The sequence below is a fragment of the Petaurus breviceps genome, unplaced genomic scaffold (assembly GCF_028583685.1).
Source record: "Petaurus breviceps papuanus isolate PSGF00001 unplaced genomic scaffold, PetGlider_PUasm1.0 90692, whole genome shotgun sequence".
NCBI classification, from domain to species: domain Eukaryota; kingdom Metazoa; phylum Chordata; class Mammalia; order Diprotodontia; family Petauridae; genus Petaurus; species Petaurus breviceps.
Window position 1 is genome coordinate 8670212 of NW_027187313.1, and position 22028 is coordinate 8692239.

Consider the following 22028-nt stretch of genomic DNA (forward strand, 5'->3'; position numbering starts at 1 on the left):
ACATTGCCAGTCCCTTCATGAATTTATCCTCTGTCTGTAGAACAGTCCTAGAACCCCTGAACACATTAGCAAAGCCCTCTCCCAGGATTTCTGTAAACATACAATAAGAAAATCCTTCTTCAGGGCTTCTGAACCAACAGAAAGGCTCCCAGACTCCTCTACAATTGATTTCTTATACTCAACAGTATAGCTCTTCCTTTTTGTACTCATGTCTGGGGGTCAAAACAGACAGAATAATAAAATTATGACCATCAGTCCTTCTTTTCACTCCATCATGCCCCCTGAGTTCTTCTTTTTTCCTCCATCATGCCCTTTTTATCCTCCATCATGCCCCCTCACTCCCGCTTACATACCGAGTTTTTATGTTGTCCTGCCTCAGCTCTCCTCCTCGGCACTGCTCTCAATGGCGCCAGCAAGCAAATCACTGGGGAAGAACAGGATGACATGCTCACTGCTGCAGCTCTGATTGGATGCAGCTCAGAGCATGGCGTGCGTTTCACCCGGGGGAGGGGGGAGGAACGGTGCATACAGAGGGTACCGTAATGTAGCGTGTAGCTCAGGGGATCACCTTCACTACAGTAGCAATCTCAATAGGGCTTTTTTTCGGGGGAGGGCTTATTTTAGAGGAATCTTACACAGTAAGGGGAGGGCTTATTTTCGGGATAGGTCTTATTATCGGGGAAACACGGTAGGGGTGGCTAGGTGGCTCAGTGAATAGAGCACCAACCCTGGAGTCAGGAGAACCTGAGTTCAAATCTGGCCTCAGATACTTAACATTTACTAGTTGTGTGAGCTTGGGCAAGTCACTTAACCCCAATTACCCTGTCTTCCCCCCTCCAAAAAAAAGAAAGAAAAAAAAGAGGTACATAGCAATGAAGGAAATGATGGTCTCATAAGAAACCCACAGGAAGTAGGAAAAACTGTAATAAAATTAATACATCTTCCCATGTTTTATTGTCCTTCTATAATATTTTTGTCCATACTACAAAAACAATAAAATGAACACTCTTCACTCATTGTGGCTATCTGATTTTCCAAATAACAAAGATGAAGTGAAAGTTACATCAAGGCCCTAAAGTAAATTCACAAGAACCTGTCAGGTTATTTCACATTTAGTCTTCAAATTAAATTTCATGGGGAAATGAATATTATCTTTCAAAAAGAAATGATGAATCTGTCTGGGGGAAAAAAAGATTATAGGTAATTTAAAACCAATATCTGGAATATTTATCAGAATAAAGAGAGTTTTTATAGATCTGACACAGTTTCCAATTTGCAAGTGCCAGTATTTGCAGCAATTTCTTCTAAAAGTAATATTTAAGCAGATTTTCTGAAATGGAAAGGCTCAAGTGAGATATTAAATGTTTTACAAATATTGAAGTGCCATATAAACACTAGTTATTTATTATTATTGAAATGTTCTAACCTTTTTGTTATTGTTCATCCTTCATTTTTTAAGAGGACCAATGACATCACAAATGATGACTTGCATGTGAATTGGATTTAAGTAAGGCAGAGTTGCACAAAGTCATCAGCCTCCTTCTTTTGTGCTGAGTCATCCAAGTCCAATGGCAAGGAAAAAAATCAAGATGACTGGCTAATGGCTCAGGGTGCAGCAAATAACCTTGGCATCTTTGATGTTTGACCAAGCTCTAAGTGCTCCACAATGCCTGTCTCAGGTGCCTTCGTGACTATTGGAACAAATTGTTCTCATCTTCCTATTGCACCAGGAGAAGTTTTCACATGCTTGGGGTAGACATCCCTCTAGTTCCCAGTGAATTTGAGGTCTTTCAGTTACCCTTGACCTGGTTTAGCCTGTTTGCCAAGACAGTTTTACCAGGGTGTGGCTGCTATGCACGCTACAGCTTATTGGAGTCACAGGTGAGAGTTGGGTGAGACGTGGACACGAAATGTGAAGGAGCAACCCTGAAAAGGGCTCAGCAAACCCTCACACCATAGGTGCTAGTCCTCCCAGAACAGCCCAACAGCTCACCCTTTTTTTTGAACCTTCTAAATATCTGAATCATTCATCTAAAGTCTGATCATTAATATCGAGCAAAGCATAAAACATGAAGATAGATGTTCATCAAAGTTGTTCTTTCTTATCATGAAGAGCTTCCAGAACACAATATAGATTGAAAAGATATTCCCTATGGATGGGGAATTACTCCAAATATTTATATTTTGGGGTAACATTGAACTGAGGACATGAAATCATGGAACATTGCATTTAAGACTCTTAACTGTGATCCATAATCACTCAAAAGAGTTTAGCCTAATTATTTACCCAGGATAAACCAAGTGGATGAAGAATGTCATTGGCTGGGCAATGATATGTGATTGGATGGTCAGCCTATAGAGATCAGTCATCAGTACACATATCTTTGGTACACACTGCAAATGGAGAGTGAAGTGAGATTAAAATGGAACAGGAGGAAAGTGGGATGGGTTGCCTTTGGGAAACTAGTTCTTTTGATTGAAACAAAGCTCATCTTTTTTAATGCCAATGTTCTTCCAGTGGTGTGTTGTTGTTTCAGGTAATGTTATTCCACAGCTTGAAGAACTTAAATGAAAACTCACTAGAAAGGCAATGGAGCAGCCTGTGATGGATGTGAACAGGCTACAACAAAGAAAGAAATAGAGGAGGAAAAGAAGGAGAAGAAGGAGGAAGAGGAGGAGGAGGAGGAGGAGGAGGAGGAGGAGGAGGAGGAGAAGAAGAAGAAGAAGAAGAAGAAGAAGAAGAAGAAGAAGAAGAAGAAGAAGAAGAAGAAGAAGAAGAAGGAGAAAGAAAGAAATAAAGGGAGGAAGGAATGAAGGAAGGAAAGAAGGAATTTCACATAAGAAGTGGCAAAAAATATCAACAAAAAAAAGAATGAAAATTATTTGTTCTAATGGCTCTCTGGGAGCAAGAAGGGAAAGATAGGAGGAAAGTTAGACAAGAAAAAGAAATCAATAAAATACACTTTTTAAAAAAGAAATATGAATGGCTGGAAACCAAAAGAAGGGCCAGTAACATAGAAAGGGGAAGAGAGCATGAATTTATTAGCACTTATTATGTGTCAGGCACTATGCTAAGAATTTGACAATTACCATGTCATTTGATTTCCACAACAATCTTGGGAGGTAGGTTCTATTGACATTATCTCCATTTTACAAATGAGGAAACTGAGATAGAAAGAAGTTAACTGACTTGCTTAAGGTCACACAGCTAGTAAGTATCTGAGGACACATTTGAACTCAGGTTTTCCTGACTCCATGCCTAGTCCCCTATATCCACTGAATTAACTAGCTGCAATAAAAAAAAAAGAGCAAAAGATAACTGACAGAGAGTCCAAGTGCTTTGTTAGTAGCCACTTGGTATGGAGAGCTTTAGAAAAAGTTTCCCAGCATTTAAAGTAGACACACTGCAGCAAAGTTATGCAAGTATATGGGCAGAAGTTCCAAAGGATGGAATGTGAAAGGGATAGTTTAGTTTGTGCCTAATTTCAACATTAAATACTAGGGACTCCCCAAACAAACCCTCCATCCCCAGATTTCAACTAATACGCTGCTATTATGCAGGACGCTGTGTATCATTATGAATCACCTCCTTGAACTTCGTATAATAACAACTGAAGAGTGGCAGGAGCTTCCCTATCTCCTGCCATCCTGCTGTTCAAATCAAGGATTTGGTTAATGAATATTATTTGGGGAGGGAATATTTACTTAAACCAGCCACCAAACAGACTTGCCTTGAAATAAATCATGTTTTACCGATTATTTTAATTCAAATAATAAATATTTTAACTCCGTGGAAAGCACAATGCTAGGAGCTGAAGACAACAGGTTATTTCACATTCACAATGCTAGAAGCTGAAGACAAAAAATATAAAAACCAGTCTGTCAGGGCAGCTAGGTGGCGCAGTGAATAGAGCACTGGCCTTGGAGTCAGGAAGACCTGAGTTCAAATCCGACCTCAGACACTCAACATTTACTAGCTATGTGACCTTGGGCAAGTCACTTAACTCCAATTGCCTGTCTACCCCCCTCCAAAAAGACAAAAAACAAAATAAAAACAAACCAGTCTGTCTTCAATGAGTTTATATTATGGAGGATTCGAATTAGAACTTAGATCATCAACCTTGAACTGGAAAAGATCTCAAAGGTCTTCTAATCTAACTCCATTTTACAGATGAAAATGACCAAAGGCTGAGTTATATCTCTGTGACTTCACCAAGTTTACACAAATGAGTGATAGAGTTGAAACTTGAACTAGGTCCTCTGATCAAAAAAAAAAAAAAACCAACGAACAAACAAAAAACAAACTCGTGTTCTTTCCATCACTATAGTATGCTAAATCCATGCAAGAAAGTAAATGCAGAGTCTATGCAGTCTATAGAGTTAATTTCAAAAGGGAAAAAAAAAGATGTTCCCAATTGAAGGGATTAGGAAAGGCCTATGAAGAAAGTGTCACTGTAATTGTGTTTGGAAGACAGCTAGGAATTCTCTGAAATAGAGGCAGGCTTTAAGGAGGCAGGGGAGGGATGCATCTCTATCTTCAGCTTTCTCTCACTGAGCCTGCTCATGTACTTCAATTATTTAAAAACTTTATTCTGAGAAGGGGTCTCTAGGTTTCATCAGACTGCAGAAAGAGTTCACGATACAAAGTTAAGAGTGCTTGCTTTAATGGTCCTGACTGGTTTCTTTAAGACTTTATGGCCTATGGACTGATTCTGTTTTGTATCTGGATTCTATCTACTCTCTTTACCCTGAGTTACCAAGTCATTAAGGCAAAGGAAGGACATTTAAGGAAGAGAGCAGGTAGAGGAAACAGTATCATGAGACAATAAAGAGAATAAAAGCACATGAGCCACTTTTATCCATGCTCTTCAAAACTAATATGTATCTAATGTGAAACCCAGGGCTTCCTTTTCCTGCGAAGAAGAGAGACATTTTCTATCTTGTGGGTAGATCTTACGGGCAACATTATGGTTGCCATCAACCATCCTCCAAAGTTGTAAAACTATACCAACCAGATCAGTCATCTTGTATCCCATGAGTACAGTGAAAGACCGACTCCAACCACGTTCCTAGGGGAGTTCCCAGGAAGCTGAAGAAACCTGCCATCAGTGTGGTATGGTGGGGAAAGTGCTAGATTTAGAAATAGTCAACCTGGATTGAAACTCTGGTTTTGCCATTTACTAGATGTGTGACTTTAGGGAAGTCACTTCACTCTTCTCACATACACACACATACCCACCACCAAGCCTCACTTCTTACATATAAAACCAGAGATTAAATAATCTGTAGATCTATGTCTATGGTCCCCATAAAATCTCTCTAATTTGTTTCTAAAATGGAAAAAAAATCACCTATCGAAACACATTATTTATCTACCATAGTGGACAATGAGAAGATCGATGTATTTAGATTCTCCAGAAAAATGAAATTGAACTTTTAGAATTAGGCATATCTCTAATTTTAGCTCTTCCTCATAACTATTCCAGGAAATCTTCTAAAATATATCTGAAAATGACCTGCCTTAGCAAAAAGTATCATGGTCTTGCTTTGATGATTCAGGGTCATTACTATGCTGGAATGCAATACAATGTAAGCTCAAAGAAGGTGGGATTTTTTATTTGTTTGTTTTCTTTTTGGAGTTCAGTTTCCCAAGCTCAGGCTAAATTGTGAACATCTGAAAGACTGATATCTTTTGAAGCCCAATAATTCACAGATGTGCTGAGTCAAATAGGTTTTGTGCCTTCTGGTTCTGAGTCAATTAGGGGCTGAGTCTTTGATATATATTCAGGGAAGTTGACATTTTGCTTTGGGGCTTTGCTCATGGGAAGGATCTCTTGATTTCCTGGTCAAGACTCTGAGTAGCCGTTTGTTCAGAGTCCCCCTGACTGCTTAGATGTCTGTGCTCCCTCAAGCCAGTGATGTATGTAAAGATTATAGCAATATTACTGTGTTCAGACAGGTGGAGCCCTGTCTGTTGGTCTTTGTGATAATTTCTCTGCTTGTATTTTCTCCAAGTTCAGGGTGCTGACCTTTCCCCTGAACTAGTAAATGTAATTAAAAGTAAGATTGTCAACCCCTTTTTGAGCAGTCTTTCCTTTAAAAGAAGATCAAATAACCTGCATTAAAGGGCATCCTGGGCATGCTAGGGTGCTTGCTGTTACATACAGTAATGCTCCTAAGGGCTATACAATCATTCAACCAACATTTACCCCTACTATGTGGAAGGTAGCTCTTATATGAAGCCTTGATCACAACCCGTACTGATCTCTCGCCTCTACGATCCTACAGCATAGACTGTCTTGCCAGTCATCCAACCCTTGAGTATATTGTGGACTTCTCTTATTTATCTTTTTATATCTGTGTCTTTTCTCATCATTGGGATGGTTAATTCCTCAAGGATAGGGATCTTGTCTTACATGTCTCCATTACTCCATATCTTAGTACAATGCTCACAAAATCAAATCAAAACAGGGACCCCTAAATGGTACATTAAGTATCCCCCCCAGGCCACATGTTAACTTAGACAACCCACATGTGTTTATTTGTTTCTTTTTTCATTTACACATTAAATGTATTAAAATCAGATAGGAATTACCTTTTAATCTGGTTTGGGCTACACTTGGGCATGGGCATTTCTGATAGTTTAAGCTCTTCACAATCTGGTTCCTTTCTACCTTTCCAACCATTTTACCCTTTGATTTCCCTCCAATCCAACTACATCAAGACCTCCTTACTGTTCCTCACACAGGACACTCTATGTTCCAACTCTAGTGCCTTTACACTGGCTTCAATACCTGGAATGCTCTCCCTCCTCACTTCTGCCTCCTTGCTTTCTTTAAGTCTCCGCTCAAATCCTACCTTCTACAAGAGGCCTTTGCCATTCTCCTCTTGTGCTATCCCAGTCTCTTCCCTCTGAGATTACCTTCTATTTAAACTCTGTAGGTCCTGTAGTTAGTTACACATTGTGTTCCCCACTAAAATGTAAGCTCCTTGAGGGTAGGAAAAGTACTTTTGCCTCTCTTTGTGCACATACCACAATTTTTAGAAATAACAACAGCAACACTTAACAACAGTGCTTGGCACATAGTAAATGCTCAAAAAATACTTGTTAATTGTGTGTGATTCTGGGTAAGGCAGGTAAATTCTCAATGCACACAGGCAATTCTAGATGCTTAAAGTACCAGAGTGGGTGCTGATTGACCTTAGTAGAGGGTGTTTCTTCATTAGGAATACCTTATACCAATAAAATCACAGGCCCAGTTCAATATAGACAGAGAGACAGATAGACAGACAAACAGAACTATCAGAATAGCTTGTTGGTGTAGTGGAGAGAGCACTGGGCTTGGAGACAGAAAGATCTAAGTCAGGAAGACCAAATATGGCCTCAGTCACTTACTATATGTGACCCTGGGCAAGTCATTTTAACTCTGACTCAGTTTCCTCATCTTTAAAATGGGAATAGTAATAGTATCTATCTCCAGGGAAAAAAAGAAAATCATATTTATAAAAAGCAGTTAGTATAGTACCTGTCATAAGTGATAAATTATAGCAGTTATTATAGTTGTTATATAGATATAGGTAAAGATAGAGATTAATAGAGAATAAAGATATAAGTAGAAATAGATGTAGATGAAGATATATTTATGTCTGTATAGATGATAAAAATATAAATAAAAGCTATTTAAATTTATGAAATGAAGCCAAAATCATAATCAAAGGAAAAGGCATATTCTTGACCACTTATATTAAAAAGCAAGAAAAATTAGTTGACTTTGCAGTGAAAGAAATCAGAGAATGAACAAATTAATAACCAAAGGCAAGCACAAAGCAAAAATAAATGAAAATTTAAAAAGTCAAGAAAGAACTGAAACAATAAAATTAATAGATAAAATAAAAGAGCTGGGCCTTTTGTTCATTGGTTTGTTTAGACTGGGTCTCCCAACCACACTCAGCCAAGACTATCACTCCTGTGCCCATGACAATGCTAATAGGCAGGGAAGCATTGACCTGCTCCATTTCTAGTGAGGACAGATCCCCCACTTCTTAGACAGCCTGGTGGAGTCCATTCTAGAGGCTCATTGTTTTGGTACTGGATTTGCATGGACACCTGATTGAATCCAGCCCTGCTACAGCTCAGAGCCCATGAGCTCAAGGGATCCACCAGTCTCCACCTCACAGGGAGCAGGGACTTAGAAGAGTGTGACATTGGGAAGAACAAAGTTGATTTTTATTTTAAAAAAGTATTAAAATTGTTCAATTATTATCAATTTAATTAAAAGGAGGAGAAATTCAAATTGCCAGAAAAGGGAAGGGGAAAACAACAAATACTGAAGAAAATGACAAGAAACTATTTTTCACAGAAATTTGTACCAACAAAATTAAAAATATAAAAAGAAATAAATTTAGATTGATAAAAGTATAAAATATACGATTGAAAAATGGTAGAAAGTAAATAATCTAAAGAGACCAGTTTCAAGAAGAAATTAAACAAGTTATTAATGAGCTGGTGCATAAAAAGGTATTCCAGGGAGAGGAGAAAAATTTAAAACCCAAAATCTTATAAAAGTGAATGTTGAAGACTAAAAATAATTTAAAAAAATTTTTAAATTATGAGAAAATTAAAAAGTATCTCAACTAGGTGAATTCACAAGTAATTTCAATCAAACATCCAAAAAACAACCCATACTTCATAAGCTATTTTTAAATGTAAAGAAACATGACATCCTACATAATTCATTCAATAAGGAAAATAAGGTTATAATCTTCAAATCTGGCAAGCATAATGCAAAGGAAAATATTATTATGGATAGCAAAGCCACCCTCCTCCTCATTTCCTCAAAATTCAACTAAGGAAAGGAAAAGGAAGAGGACAGTGAAGAAGGAGAGTGCTAGGGATAGCCACAATTTCCTATACTTTGGGAGTTCCTCTGAAGTCTTTCAGTACACTACAACTGCTCCTGAGGGTCAAAACAACAGATGGGGCAGCCAGTATAGGCTTGCAGGCTGTCCCTCCTCAAAATGATTGTAATGATCAGCTTGATCATATGAGGACAGCAGATCAAATGGTTCTCCATGTTCCGACACAACAGGTAGGTAAGAGACAACAGCACCCACCTGGTGCTTTTTCACTGAAGTGTGAAAATCTTGAGTTCACATGAAACAGACTTGAATAGACATGAATGTTCCATTATATACTGCAGCACTATGTCATAACAAAATCGGGAACAGATCTTACCAAATATAGGCAAAAATTATATTTGGTTTTTAGAACTCCACTTCAAATTACAACATAATATCCTGTTGACTTTGTTCTTTCTAATTTTCTTGCATGTTGCTTGTTTGTGCATAATTGTTTGCATGTTGTATCCCCCCATTAAACCATGAGCTGCTTGAGAATGAGGACTGTATTTTGCTTGTATCCCCAGAGTTTAGTATAACACCTAGCATACCTTATAGAAGTTTATTTACTGTGTACAGCAGTTGTAAGAAATAACTGCATCTCTAAGAGAAAAAATTGAGGAATTGCTAAAATCTGAGCAGAGAGAAGTTGAAGGACTCTGAGGTCATTGAAAATCATCACTTAGCAAAAACTCGAGAAATTCTACTTAATACTAAAATGAATGGTCAAAGAAAAATACTGATATCTCAAATGATTTTGAGGAGGAGATGGACATATTTAGACAGAACTTCAAAATGCCCTTTTGGAGTTTGATGGCATAAATCCAACTAGAAGACCAATTATACCTAAACAGTAAATGTTAAAAGCTGTTGTGTTCTAGTCACTATCTCTCTTCAAACCCAGATCAGCCCCTGATATCCCAGGTCACCGCTCTACCTTTGCCTCAGCAGCCTTATTCTCATTCTGGAAATACTGCCACTCATACAGACTTTTCCTCTCATGGGTAAGTTCCTCTCTCTAAATCTCCATTTGAGAAAGTGTCTATGCTAGATAACATGATCTTTTCAAATCTGAATTGGTCTATGAAGACCCCTTTCTATCTTGTCCCTGCACAGGTAACTTTGCTGATCTGTTTCTCTCCCACTCCCTTTTATATGTTGTCTTACTTCTACCCATCAGATTGCAAGCTCCTTGAAGGCAGGGACTATCATTTTGTTTCTATTTGTATTCCTGGGCTTAGCTCAGTGCCTGGCACATAGTAAATGCTTAATAAATTGTCTTCCATCTATTATTCTACCCATCATCCATCCATCCATCTATGAATCTATCCTTCCATCTATCTATGAATCTATCTATCATGAACTAACACATTCTTCCACAATAGTTGACATAAATGTAAAAACATTTCAGGACCTGTAACCATATAAGCAAATTCTCAATCAATAAATACACATTTATTGAGCTCTTTTGCAGCAAAAAAAAATCATTTAGAAAATGATTTTTTAAAATCAGAATATCTTTATTTGGAGATAACACTCATTATTTGAAAGTACAGATAGCAATAAATAAGCTTTAAAAAGAACAGGAAACTCCTTGAATCAGCAACATTAGGCAGTAGGGTGGTAGATAAAGGGGAGGAAGTACAGAGAGGGTAAATTTATGAGGCCCAGAAATAGCAAATTCTGTACAAAAAGATCATTTCTTAAGTGGGTCAGTGAGCCAGAAAAGATCCCAAATGCTCATGCTTATATTCAGTTTATGGTAGTAGTGCCCCTTCTTTGCAATTGGCTAGTCATTTACCTGGTATATGACCTCACTCCTTAGGGATCCAAAGTTCTTGATCTTACCCCAATCCATGCTTCCATGCAACTTATGCCTCCCATTATCTTTAAGTCACTCTTTTCAGCTGAAAAAAACTATACTTTCCATTAAACTCCCTTACTAATAAAAAGTTACACAAGTATAGTGAATTCAAATCTGACCTCAGACACTTACTAGCTGTGTGACCCTGGGCAAGTCACTTTTTGCCTCAGTTTCCTCATCTATAAAATGAACTGGAGAAGGAAATGGCAAACAACTCCAGTATCTTTGCCAAGGAAACTACAAATGGGGTCATGAATATTCAGATATAACTGAGAAATGACTGAACAATGCCAACAAGTATGTGGAAAATATTTCCACAATGAATACAAAGACACCTGGGGAGAGGCATTAGCAATTGGGAGAAGGAATTGGAAAAGACCTCATGTATTAGATGGTGTTTGAGCAGTGGTATAAATTAATGAAAGGCATTTACCAAGCACTTACTGTATGCACTAGGTACTATGTGTTGATTAAAGGGATCATGGGTGCAATTAGGAGCAAGAAACTCACAAATATTCTTCATAGGCCAAGAATGATGTCAACTTGGCCTTGGCTGGACATTTACACATCTTGCTTACCTAGGCTTTGTCCCCCCTGAATACCCTGCAAGATTCAACCTATTCCTTCCTTAAGCAATTTCAGGAAAGCACATAAATAGCTTAAGAACAAAGCCCTTGTATAGACTTATGTATAGACCATATAGACTTAGGCTGCTACTTGTCTTGCATTGCAAAGTCTACCTGCAGGGATTATAGTAAATATAATCCCCTATTAAAGTTTGGATTAATCACCCTGGCTTTGGGTGCCTCTTTCCTCAGAATTCCTGTTCCATAAGCAGATGCAATAGGGGACTTTGGTGTCCTGGTCCACTACACTGTGGCAGACATTGGGGATACAAATATAAAAGTAAAAGATCCCCTGTTTGTAGTCTTGTGAAAGGAGACAGCACATACAGGGAGATGGTGGCTGGAGAAGGGAGTTTTGGTCTGGAAGTTGGTGAGTAAAGTCATAAGGCAGTCAGTCATCAGGTTCTTTTCAGAACACTGATGAGAGTTGGATTACTTTTCACAGTGCAAAAAGTACAAAGCAGGGATGGGGTGGGGTTTGGGGATGGGGAATAGAATGACTACACCTACAAGACTTTCTGTGTGCATGGATGGATGGATGGGGTATGAAGGACAGTTTGGAATGAGCTAAATAGATTGGGTTAAATAAAATTTCATTCAATTACTAGACCTTTCAGTTACCCCCAAGATGGATTTACTTAAATGAAGAACAAGGTAGTACACTGAATAAAAAGCCAGCCTGGAGTAAGAAAGACCTAAGTTCAAAGTTGGCCTCAGACACTTACTAGCTGTGTGACCCTGGGCAAGTGACTTCAACTCTATTTGCCTCACTTGCTAATAATGATAATAATAATAACATTTGACAGTAATCATCATTATAATAATAATACCTGCCTCACAGGGGTGTTGTGAGGGTCAATTGAAATAATAATTATAAAGAACTTAGCATAGTGACCATGAACCCCCCCAGGGAGAAAGAGTATGGTATCAGGAGGGTGCTGTTATAGTTGAAGAGAAGGGGGAAATGAAAGTGTAAGTGATAAATATGCTAGGTGGACAGTTGGATGACAATGAAAGAAATTAGGTATTTTAAGAGATGAGAAAGGAACGCATTCCAGGGATGGAGAAACCAAGGAAAGGCACAGAGGTAGGATTTAGAGTGCCATTTGTGAAGAACAAGAAGGTAGAAAGTGGATCATAGGGTGCCTGAAAGGGAATAATGCCTAACACAATGCTTAATACATAATAGGGGCTTAAAATGTTTAAAAGTTGATTGGTTGATATATAATAAAAATTAAAACATAGATTGGAGCAAGTTTGCAAAGGGCTTTAAATACCAAACAGGAATTTGCATGTGATTCTAAAAGCAATAGGGAAACAATGGAGTTTATTGAGTAGGGAAGTGATATAGTCAGATCAGGACATAGGAAAATCATTTTGGCATATGTGTTAGGATTGTATTAGAGGAGGGGCGGCCAGGTAGCACAGCGAGTAAGGGCACTGGCTCCAGTGTTGAGAAGACCTGGAGATGGAATCCCGGGCTCAGACACTTAGCACCCACCCAGAAACACCTGGCCGTGTAACCTTGAGCAAGTTACTTAACCCCAATTGCTTAGAGGCGGCCAGGTGGCTCAGTGAGTAAGAGCTCCGGCTCCAGTGTCGGGATGACCTGGATCAAATCCGGGCTCAGATACTCAGCACCACACCCAGAAATAACTGGCTGTGTAACCTTGAGCAAGTTACTTAACCCCGATTGCTTAAAAAAAAAAAGAATGTATTAGAGGGGCGACCAAGTAGCACAGCAAGTAGGAGCACCAGCCCCAGAGTCAGGATGGCCTGGGATCAAATACAGGCTCAGACACTGTAATGGGAATGCAAATTTGGAAGATCTTCCCTGCCCCTAGGCTAAAGTGCACCTGAAGCCTGGGGTGGGAGGCTTGTTTTTCAGTAGATACTTCTTGATTGGCCAGTGAGTCAATAAGGTTGTTACATTCTCTGAGCCAGGAGAAGGCTATATAAGCCCTGATGTGTAGCTTTGTTTTGGGACTCACTTTGAGAAGTGTTCTGTGATTTGATCTGAATTCTGGGAAGCTGTTGTTGAGAGTCCCCTGGCTTTGAAAAACCCAGATGTGGAAACCCAGATGTTGACTGGGTATGGATGTAATGGTTGGACAGTTTGGAAATCTGTCTACTTGATCTGTTTCTGTCTTGATAATTCTGCCTGTATGCTTTGAAATTCGGGGTGCTGACCTTTTTCCCCTGAACAAGGTAAACGATATATGTCTGACTGATTAAAGTAAGCTTGTTAACCCATTTTGAGTTGCTTTCCTTTATCAAAACAGATCCAAGAACCTGTATTGCTAGCAGCCACCCTGGGAACGCTGGGGTGCTTGCTGCTACAGACACTTAGCACCCACCCAGAAACAACTGGCCGTGTAACCTTGAGCAAGTTACTTAACCCCAATTGCTTAAAAAAAGGGGGAGGTCTTGGGGGTCAAGGATGTCAAATATGAAACTAGTGCAATTTTTCAGGCAAGAAATAATAAAACATGATAAAAATGATAAAATAAAAATTGGAGTGGAGAAAAGTAGACACATGCTGTGGGAGTGGAATCCACAAGATTTGAAAACTAATTGGGTATGTGGAGAAAGAGTAAGGAACCAAGAAGGGCACTGAGGTCCCAAATCTGGGTGACTAGAGAGATATTGGTACTTTCAATAAAGATGGATAAGTGAGTGATTTGGACAGAGGCAGGGAGGAGATAATGAATTTGGGTTGTTGGTTTTTATTGATTTTTTGGTCATGCCAAGTGTGAGATCCCTATAGGACTTCTAGTTTGAAATAAATACAGACAGACAGGAAGGAAGGGGAGAGGAGAAGGAAGGCAGGAAGAAGGAAGAGAGGAAGGAAAGGAAAGAGGGAGAGGGAGAGGGGGAGAGAGAGAGAGGGAAAGAAAGAGGGAGAGAAAGAATGCAAATAGAGCAGCAAAGGGGACTGTGGGGAGCGGGCAGACAGAAGAACCAAGACAGAGGAGAAAGTACTCAATAAAAAAGAGTGGTCAGAAATGTTGAATAATGCAGAAATATCCAGAAGAAATATCCAGAAGAAGGAAGACTGGGTAAAGGCCACCAGATTTGGCAATTAAGAGATCATTGGGAAAGCAGTTTTCATTTGCGTGATGAAGTTGAAGGTTGAAAGCCAGATTGCAAAAGAGTAAAAAGAGAGAGAGGAGACAAAATAGAGTTGTAAATGTCTATTTCCAGTTTTGCTGTGACTCCTAGGAAAGGAGCTTTTCCATAGGAAAGCTATAAGAGAATAGTTTGGAAAATAGTGGGATGAAGAGAATGTTTCATAAGGACAGGAGAAAAATGTTTGTTTCTAGGCAGCAGGAAAGGAAAGCTGTAAAAAGAAATGGATGGAAGATTAGATAGGGAAGATGATTGCGGGAGTGAGCTACCGCAGGAAGTGTGAGTGGTGGGATCAAGCCAGCTTCAGAAAGCCTGTTGTGAAATTTTCAGGGTGAGCATTTATGCCTCAGAAATCACAAATTAGGGATTGATTTGTTTCTTGTTTATTATCTAAATTTAAGAAAGAGTTAAAAATGCAGATGAAACTTTAAATTGTGTGGACTCTTTTTTTCCTCTTCAAAAACCTCATTATTAAACATTTTACCAGCACACGAGGTATTGCCATAGAAACATAGCTTAAGCTCAGTAAGAGGGCAGTAGAAGACTCAGGCCCAGACTAAAGGCCTGGTGACTAACTGTAGGTTCTTCATCATCACCATCATCGTCATCCTAAGTGACATTTATATAAAATGCTTTAGGGTTTGAAAAGTGCTTTACATCCATTATCTCTGCACTCACAACATCAGGGGCATTGGGAAAAGGTCACTTCTTCAGAGACAGGAGCAGAAGAGGAGAGAAAGTAAGATGCAGTGAAAGGGTTTTGAGAAGAGAAGAGTGAGCTCATATGAAGTGGGTTTTATTTCTCAGTAATATATGAGACAAGGTCTATATCTGGGTGCAGGGTGTGGTGTGGGAAGCACCAGAAGAGGTTTGGAACAGCTGCTTTGGGGAGAACCTTAAAGAATCAGTGAGGAAGGAGTAAAAAGACTAGACAGCTGCAGTGAGGGCATATGTAAGAGCCAATTTGTAGTGAACTCAAAGTCATAGAAAGAGTCAAGAGACCCATGTTTCAAATCCTACCCCCAAAGTTTATATTTGCTAATCGTGTAATCATGAGCAAATCAGTTAACCTCTCTGACCCTCAGTTCCACCAACCCTCAAATGGAAGTGGGAATCATAATACCTGCACTCTCTACCTCACAGCATTTATCGGAGGGAAGGAAAAAAAAGCTTTATCAAGTTTACAGTATAAATAAGCACTAATATAGAGGAAGGAAAAAAATTAATGAGCACACAAGGTCCTTAATATAGAGAGAGTGCCAGTAGACAGGAAATGCTAAACAGTTTTGAAAATAATTTGAAAAGTGTCAGAAGCAAACCCACAAAAGGTCTTTCTGCACCCTCAGCACCTTCTGCTATTAGCAAGTTACAGTAAAATCCAGAAGTAGGCCAACAGCTTTAAGTGGGAGGATAAACCACTTCGATTCCCAGCATGGGGACTGCCACAGGGGACAGTCATAGGACTTTTCCAGGGCTTAGATTTTTTTTCAAAAGTGGGAAGGAGTGGGTTTGAAGAGGCAGGCAAACAGCCAGGAATCAAAGGCAAGCTCATCTATCTGTCTATACCTTAGCAGACTCTACGCTCTGCTCCCTTTTTGAAAATCAAGACTACTTTTGCCCTTTTCCAGTCATAGGATCATAGTTTTTATCTCAAAGGAGTTTCAGGTCAGCTAGTCCAACCCCCTCATTTTATAGATGAAGAGACTTAGCAGCACTCCCCCAGAGGTTAAGTGACTTGACCAAGGTCACACATGTAGTGAGTAGCAGAGCAGCATTTAAAGCCAACTCATCTTACTCAAATCCAGCATTTTTTTCTATCGCACCTTAAATCCTTGTCCAGAACCACCTCTCCTACTTTCCATAGTCTTTCAAACTTCCCTGGATTATCATAGCCACCATGAATTGTTGTTCAATCATTTTAGCCATGTTCAATTCCTCATGACTGCATTTAGGATTTTCTTGGCAGAGATACTGGAACAGTTTGCCATTTCCTTCTCCAGCTTATTTTACAGATGAAGAAACTGAGGCAAACAGGGTTATATGGCTTGCCCAGGATCACACAGCTAGTAAATGTCTGAGGACAGATTTGGACTCATGAAGATAAATCCTGATTCCAAGCCTGATGCTCTATCCATTGGGCCACGTAGTTGCCCAATCATTAATTACCTGGAGGAAAAGAACCTCGCCCATACTGGCATTCTTGCTCTAAATAAAAGTAGACAGCATTAAGAAGTCAAAACTAAATGGAAAGATAGTTCACAGTTTTTCCTCAAGAAAGAATAAAGGAGTTGTTTTCATGGTAGAACCCATGGGCAAGAAGAAATATTATTTCATGGGACACTGGAGGGACACAAGAAAAGGACGACATAAATACAATTCTAATACGGTATGTTCTAAGATGTGATGCAGAAGATGAAGTGGAAAAACTCAACAAAAGAATGGACAGAACAGTCCAGGTCAAGTCAATATCTATCTCAATCTTTTGTGACTTCAATGCAAAGATGTTCACAGCATGGACCAGCAAAAAATGTGGTAGAAAATGGGTTTCAGGATTAAGCAGTGAAAGAGAATAAAGGCTTATAGATTACTCAGAGGCCTCAAGCTTACACATCATAAATACTTTCTTCAAGAAGGGAGCTGAAATATATTGGAAATGGTAAGAACCGAAGAACACCATTGCACAAAAATAAAATCTACCATATCTTAGGAAATAGGAAATGACTGCCTACCAACATGTGTGGGAGTCATTTCAGAATCAGCTGTCTGTGTGAAGTCATATCATAGATTGCTTAAAGGAAAGATCGAAATTATTACCAAAATAGAATAAAGTATAAAAATAAGATATTGTATGTAATGACAAGAGCTCCAACCCAACCTACTTAAAAGAACTGTTGACTAGAGAAAAGAATGAGAAATGGATAAAAGTCAAGGTATTAACTCTGATGATTTCTACTTCTTAGAAAAGTCTAACTAATGTAAAATAAAAAAAAAATTAAGTTCCACAATGAGAAGTCAAAAGAGCCCAGAAAACACCTTAATCATATCCTTGATCTATTTACAAAAAGGAGATGTGGTAATGAAGGACAATGAGGATATACCTGCCTCGTTTGTGGTAGACGTGTGGATGGATATGTATTTTTTAAGACTGACTCTTTTTATCTTGCCCATTTCCATTTCATCCCAGACTAGTTCTCTCCTCCTTAGGTAACTGATGGCCTTTTACTCCTGGGCACTCACCAAATCAATGCTAACCATAATGCAAGTACCCCATTAGTGTAGTTCACTGCAGTTTAGAATTCCCTAATTCAGGAGAGCTGCTAGCCTCCATTTCCCAAGTAGCTGGGATTCTAGGCATGTATCACCATGATAGGCTTTTCTGCTTTATATCGGAATAGCATTGTTCTATCAGCACTAAATCCTGGCACATGTTTCTTCAGCCTTGGAAATTCACATAGGAAAAAAAACAAGTAGATGAAGAATGTATATGTTATCTAGAATAGGATATGCACTTGGACGGCCCAGGGCCCCTGACCCTTTCCCAATTAATTCACTGCTATGTCGGGGGGGGGGGGAAAGAACCTTAAAATATTAAACAAATGGATAAAAAAGGTGGAATTTAAAGAATGAAAAGGAAGAAGGAAAGCAGGGATAAATGAAGAGGAATACATACTATGGTGTATGATGAGTGGAGGAGGAAATAAGAGAGGAACAGAGGAGGGTGGTAAGTCATTTTAGGGAGATGAGAGGGAAAAGTTTAGATATGGTTTTTCATCTTCTGGAGTTGGTCTGGATGTGATTCTTCATGAAGCATTTGTCTATGACTGTTATGGATCACAGAATTATAGAGCATTATGCTGGAGTTGAAAGGACTTTGTTATTGCTTCAGTCATCTTTCTGTTATGTCCAACTCTTCATGACCCTCATTTGGGGTTTTCTTCACACTGGAGAGGTTTGCCATTTCCTTCTCCAGCTCATTTTACAGATGAAGAAACTAAGGCAAATAGAGTTAGGTGACTTGCCAGGGTCACATAGCTAGTAAGTGTCTGAAGTCAGATTTGAACTCAGGAAGATGAATCTTTCTGACCACAGACTTGGTATTCTATCCACTGTACTACCTAACTGCCAAAAATCCAAAGTCCAAAAAAGGATTTTAGAAATCCTTTAATCCCAGTCCCCTAATTCCACTGGTGAGGAAACCAAGACATAGAGAGGTAAGTGACTTACCCAACATCACACAGTAATAAGATGTCAATGAATTGTTCAACACATTGTTTACACTCAAATACTAAATAAGCAGAATAGTCATTAGAATTGAAATGTCATATCTGAAAGGAACCTTAGAGATCTTGGCAAAAAAAAAAAACAGTTGTCTATACTTATTACTTACATTTTCTCACCTCCCATTCATTCCCTCCAATTTGACTTTCATCACTATTACTTCACTGAAACTATTGTCCTTAAGGTCACCAATGATCTTTTTATCACTTAATCCAACAGTCAATTCTGTCCTCATCTTTCTTGACTTCTCTGCATTGTCTGACACTTGACCATGTCCTGTTCCTTGTATATTATCTCCACCATGGATTTTCATGCTTCATTTTTGTTCTTCATGGTTCTTCTACCCATCTGACTAATCCTTCTCAGTCTTCTTTAAATGTCATCTCCTGGGCGTTGGCGTATCCTAGTGCTTTGTCCTGCATCCTCTTCTCTTCTCGCTACGTTCTCTCTCTGTAATGTCACCGACTCTTTGGGGTTCAACTATACTTTTTTGCAAATGATTCCCAAATCTTCATATTCATTAATAAGACTTCATCCTCAATTCCAGTCCCATAGCCTCAACTGTCTGCTAGACATCTCCACTTGGGAATCCAATAGACATCTCAAGCTCAACTTGTCCAAAACAGAATTGATTATTTTCTCCTCCCCCTCTTAATTTCCTTATTTCTATCAAGTGTACTGCCATTCTTCTATTTAACAAGATTTGAAACCAAGGAGTCACCCACTTTTCAATTTTGTTCTCTACCCCTCCATATAGAATCATTTGCCAAGTCTTTTTGATTCTGCCTCCTTCCATCCATTCTACTCTTTCTATTCATGCCTAAACCATGATCCAGATCCATGTAATTTCTCACTTAGACTATTGCAAATCCTTCCTAATTGGTCTCTGGGCACTCAATCTTTCTTGGCTCCATTTAGCATGCCTACAGCTGCCAAATTGATATTTCAAAAGCTCAAGTCTGATCGGAATGCTCCCCAACTCAAAAAGTTTTGGTGACTCTCTCTTGTCTCTACCATAAAAACACAAACTCTTCTGTTTGGCCTTGAAAATCCTTCCCAGTCTGGTTCTGACCTATCTTTCCAGAATGATCACACATTTCTCTCCTTTATACACTCAGTAGTCCAACTAAACCAAGGCACTTGCTGTGTCCTGTACATCAAATTCATTCTCCTGTCTTTGTGCTTTTGTGCTTAGGCTTTCCCCCATGCCTGGCATGCTCTTACTCTTCACCCTCAGTTCTTAGAATCCCTAGATCGCTTTAATGTTTAGCTCAAATGACATTTCCTTCACAAGGTTTAATAAATTCTTGTTGCCTAATTTCCCCAGTTGCACCTAGCTTTGAGCTCAAATCTTCCTCCAAATCCAATTTTCCAATCACTATGTTATATTGTTTCAAAAGATCATAGGATCAGGGCAGCTAGGTGGCACCGTGAATAGAGCCCTGACCCTGGAGTCATGAGGACCAGAGTTCAAATTTGACCTCATACTCATACTTGACCCTTACTAGCTGTGAGACCTTGGGCAAACCACTTAATCCCAATTGTCTTGCCTTCCCCCACCAAAAATAAATAAAAGATCATAGAATCATATAGGATGCTAGACAGAAGAATTTCCTCATAGTCAGTACCATTTATTAAGAACCTACTATGTGCTGTACTAAACTCTGAGATACAAAGAAAGACAAAAAGTGGTCCCCAACCTTGAGGAACTCACAGAATAATTGAATTAAGGTTTTTGAAGACTGCTTAAAAAAATAAATAACATAGATAATAAAAAGGAGCCTGTTGAATCTCTTTTGGGGGAAATGAGTTAAAAATATGATAAAGCTTCTTTGTTTGGAACAAACCCAAGGAAACCCCAGATGAAAGATAGCAAAAAAGATAAGAGTTAGAGGTTACCAGATGAGAGACTTGACGTCAGGGCTGAGCTCATAAAGCAGAGGACATAGACAAGTAAGGCCTGAAGATAAAACAATGTACTAGACTGGACTCCCCAGACCCACAGCAGCTGACTCAGTGTCAACATCCCCAAAGAAGGTGGAAAGGCAGGCCCTACAACAGCCAGAGTAAGAAAGCAAAAGTGAAAGTGCAAGTATGGGATAGAAACAAAGCTTGAAATCTAGGGCTCACTTGAGACTCCCACCTAGCAGGAACATTGAGTGTTTCTCTGGGTCTCCATTTCCTAATCTGTCAAATATCTTTCAGTCGAAGTGCCCTATCTTACAGAACAATCAATGTGTATTGATGGCTTACCTGGGCAAGGTACTCAGCTTGGCATTGTGAGAGATACAAAGAAATGACAGACTTTGCCCTCATGCTGGGAACCAGATGAAATAAAAAAGATTCCAAAAGGCCTCTGGCAATGTTAATTAGCATTTCAATAACTTGTGGCAGTTTATAGCACTAAGAAGTAGGTAGGGCAAATAGCATTATCCTCAATCTAAAATGAGGCTCAGAGAAATTCAGTGTTATAGATCATGTAACTAGTACATAGCAAAGCCCAGGATTACTTACTGTTTCTGTTTCATGCCCCTAGTGCCTAGCACAGTGCCAACACATAGGAGATATTTAGTAAATACTTCTTGAGTGTTTGATTCAAACCCACCAAACACAGTCCAAAGTCCTATACATATATCAAGTTTTTCTTCTAACTATGGAAAACACCCTAATTTTTTTTTCAGTTTTGCTCAAACCAATCTTCAGTCTTTAGCCACTAAGAGAATTAGAAAAAATGCTTCTTGTTTCTTATCTTTGAATCCTTCTGGGCCAAAGCAGCTGACTCTGTGCCAGTATGAGTGAAAAGAGAATGAAGACCCAGGAATTACATCAGAAGGAGATTAATGGGTAGAGTCAGAAATCCTCACCATCTGGGGCAGATTGATGAGCATGGTACCAACACAGGAAGTCTATGCTACGCTTGGCATGGAATGCCCAGGAAGAAGAAAACAGCTATAAGTACACTCTGTAATTAATGAATAGATTATATCAAACCTTACCTAACACAACACAAGCATCTAATCCACAACAATAAAAGAAATAACGAGAACTTTTCAGTGTTTAAGGCAAATCCCCAACAGCTTGTTTCAAAAAATAACAATTAGTTATATTAACAGTTAGATTTTGAATTTTTATGCAATACAAAGGAGGCAAGAAGAATGACCACTTCTTTCTGGAGTGAAGGGAAGGAAGTGAGGGTGGGTAAGGAAACTGAAATGTTTACAGAAATAGAAGAG

General features: G+C 39.0%; 1 long non-coding RNA gene across 4 annotated transcripts in view; it reads right to left on the minus strand.

The window, feature by feature from the left end:
• Window positions 1–6: 6 nt before the first annotated feature.
• Window positions 7–22028, minus strand: part of LOC138144157 (uncharacterized) — a 76354-nt gene continuing 54332 nt past the window's right edge. For all 4 annotated transcript variants that reach the window (XR_011163872.1, XR_011163873.1, XR_011163871.1 and 1 more), the window contains 2 exons: window positions 354–424; window positions 7–212 (listed from right to left, as the gene is read on the minus strand). This is a non-coding gene — a long non-coding RNA (uncharacterized lncRNA). The remainder of the gene's footprint in view (window positions 213–353; window positions 425–22028) is intronic.